The sequence below is a fragment of the Parasteatoda tepidariorum genome, chromosome 9 (assembly GCF_043381705.1).
Source record: "Parasteatoda tepidariorum isolate YZ-2023 chromosome 9, CAS_Ptep_4.0, whole genome shotgun sequence".
Lineage (NCBI taxonomy): Eukaryota > Metazoa > Arthropoda > Arachnida > Araneae > Theridiidae > Parasteatoda > Parasteatoda tepidariorum.
This window is the reverse complement of record NC_092212.1, coordinates 88,832,141-88,835,520: the sequence shown is the minus strand read 5'-3', so window position 1 is coordinate 88,835,520 and position 3,380 is coordinate 88,832,141. Positions and strand designations below refer to the sequence as shown.

Below are 3,380 nucleotides of genomic sequence, written 5' to 3'. Positions count from 1 at the left end.
TAATGAATGATTTTTTGCTTATTGAGAACATATTTAAAATTTATATACCTTTTTAATTAATTATTATAAATCAATGAATTATAAAGTATAGTTTCGCTTGAAAGATTAGTCAATAATTTTTTATACACTTTAAAATATTCCGGATCTACGGTACAAAGTGCCGGGGAAGCATCATCTAGCCATAAATCCATTTTCCCATAAAATATTATACAGTGATATTTATTTAAGTAGAATGATTCAGTCATTTTACTGTAATTATTATTATAAAAAATACGGTATAGCAAATATTTTGCTCTGTGCCCGTTCGAGTAAAAATGAATTTTATGGTAAACAGTACCGGCAACCTGAGTGCCGATACTTTTTACCATAATTTGATCAGAAAATTTTTTACTGTATGTTGATAAATCTAATTACAATATAAATTTTAAAAAAAAACATTGATTTGCTAAATTATTATCTTGTCAAATAGGTTTTAATGATATCACGTTCATTAAGTATAAATTCTCCCGAAAATCCAAGCAAAGTCAAGATTTTGCTGATAAGAGAGAAAGCATCACTGAACCTTATTTTTACATATTAATAAAATAAGAAATTATATCTGATGTAAATTCCTCAATGTAAGTTATTAAGAAATTGATCAAGTACTTAGAAACTCTTAGTTCATTAACATTTCTATTTAATTTAACCACAAAATAAACTCCTTTACCCTCTTAATATTTTGAAGAAAACGATCGTAAAACTGCTTTTTTTCATTTAAAAAAATTATATTAAAAAAAGGTGTATGCTCAATATATCTATTGGTTTTTGCATTTTTGGACGAGTCATCAAATTTTGCAAATTACAATGGTTATTTATATCAATGGCGTTCCGGGGTTATTTTGAGAAGGGTAACAGAGGTTACTAAGAGTTAAGAAATTTTTTGACCAGTTATGATTTACAAAACCTGTAATTAAATTTGTATAATGCATTATTTATTTAATATTTCCGTCCTTTTTAAGAAGTTATTTAATTGAAATGCTCGTGAAGAGAGAAATTTCAAAAAACAGCAATATGAAAACATCAATTAAGAAAAAACTGGAAAGTAAAGGGTGAGAGGGGGCACTCGCTTGACACAAAAAGACAACAGCATATAAATACGAATAATGATAAATAATAGACGATTAATAACGTTGGGATAAGGGCTTGCCTGCAGGGCACTGGGCCCATTTTCAAAAGTCGTGGGTTCGATCCCCGCCAGCCGAAGACTCCCCGTGTAGTAAATGGTAAATTATGCACATTAAATCTGTAGAGACACAAAGTCCTCCATTTTCTCCTTACAAGTCATACCTCTGGGGGTCCTTCCCTTGTCTTCTGGACTGGTTCAAAATTACAAGGCTACGGAGTTGAACATCAGTAGTCGTACACAAAAAAGTGTTGTTTTTTTTTTGCTCATTGCTGCATATGATAGCAGCTGGGCTGACTTATTAATTCTTGTGGTGTCATTGCCTTTTTACTTTTTACGACCCCACATTGTTTTACGAAAAACTTTTTGCATATCATTTTTCTCATTAATGATTGCCAGTTATTTTTATAACTGTCCATAAAATCAACTTTTGGTGTAGGATATGATATATTATTTTTTTGTATAAATATGTTAAGATTTGTTATGATATAATTTAGTTGTTATTAGTATTTGTATAGTTAAGTAATTTAATAATATCTACTTTAACTTTTTTTACAAATTATGTTACATTGTGATTTCTGTGTTTAGAACAAGGCTGGGATCAGCAAAGCCAATAAGTCGGGCTGAGAACACTCGCCAGTATGTGTAAGTATATTTATTTCATTTCATTTCTTAAAAAACATTCTGATAAATAAACAAGATATAGGGAGGTCACTCATGTTCTAATGTGATTTGTTGATTCAAATTCTGATCCAGTCTTTCCCCCCGCCCACACTACTGACGTTGCATACGGAGCTTTTGTTAGGACTCCTCGTGTGTTACACTAACCGTTGGAGATTTTTATGGTTTTTCTTTCCACGTAACGCAATCAAAAAATTCTCTAGGAAGGCACCCAATGTTTAACCAAGAAGTTCCTTTGTCTTTTTGGTTGGATTCAGAATTACAAAGTTACGGAGTGGATCAACTCAAAAATCATATTTTCCAGTTTCCGATTTTGTCGCAAAACATATCTGTTATAAGTAGTTGCAATTATTCTAGACCTAAGCTTGGTCTTTCTGGGCCTCTCAATGAAGGTTTCAATCACAGCGGTTAATTCTGCAATGACCGCAGTGCTGTACTAAAATATCCTTAGATCATGGATAACCTTTGCCGCCTCTCTAGCCACGGGAGGTTTTAGTGGTTTTCTGGTCCATGTAACGCAAATGCGAGTGAGTCTTATCAAAAAGTCGTCCATGGTGGCTAGTTTATTCCAATGTTTGAACCAGGAGTTCCCTTGTCCTTTGAGTTTGTTTCAAAATTACGAGGCCATGTAGTTGAAAATTGATAACTGTAAACTTAGAATTGAGTCGTTATAAAATAAGATCAAGTAAACAAAAAAAATGTACTGAGTACAAGGCACTGAATTTAGGGATCCACGTACTAAAATTCTATCTGCTCTAAAAAATATGCAAATTAGTTAGCATTTCATGAGAACCCTTGATTACATGAAGATCCGAGAGTCATTTGTACAGTTATTTTCGTACATCCATTTAATATATTATTAACATTTTTTTAATGGTACTTTTAAATTTATATTTATTGTATTTTATTGAATAGGAACCAGCATAAAAGAGAAAGAAGAGATTAGTTCTTCAAAGATATAGAGCTGGTATATCTGATGAGGTAAAGTACATTTTGATGAATTGTTAGATTATACTTCTCGTTTTTAACTGGAAAAAAAATACTATCGTTTCAACTCATTACTTGTTTCAGGTAGTGTTCGTGAAAAGTCACTAGAAGTCGTGAAAAGTCGGTTTGCCGGTGACCAAACTCATTATTTGCACGTTAAACAGTAAAATTTGACTCTTAAATTGGTGAACATCTTTGTTGAGTAATAATAATAAAAACTTTTGGTCTTCTTGAAAACCAGCTTAAAAAACTACGAAAAAATGACATTTAGAAAATGTAGCTTTGAAAAACTCATATATGGCTCATTCCAAGTGAAACCGATAGGAATAATGTAGGCTGTATGTGGGAGATTATTAATAAAAACATTTTTTTCTTGCGTAGAAAGAATTTTTGAATCACGATTAGGCGCATTTTGAAATTTTATTCGAATTAAGAAAAGGGATATTGGTAATCGACTTTTTAGGTTATGAACTAAGAAAATTGTATGTGTGTAGTATGTATGTTGTGTGTATGTATGTATGTTGTATCTATATATATTTCAACGAGTTGC

General features: G+C 31.4%; 1 long non-coding RNA gene across 1 annotated transcript in view; it reads left to right on the top strand.

Moving 5' to 3' along the window:
* The first annotated feature begins 1,745 nt into the window (after nucleotides 1-1,745).
* Nucleotides 1,746-3,380, top strand: part of LOC107445066 (uncharacterized) — a 14,493-nt gene continuing 12,858 nt past the window's right edge. Inside the window, exons 1-2 of the long non-coding RNA XR_011637847.1 lie at nucleotides 1,746-1,807; nucleotides 2,759-2,824. This is a non-coding gene — a long non-coding RNA (uncharacterized lncRNA). The remainder of the gene's footprint in view (nucleotides 1,808-2,758; nucleotides 2,825-3,380) is intronic.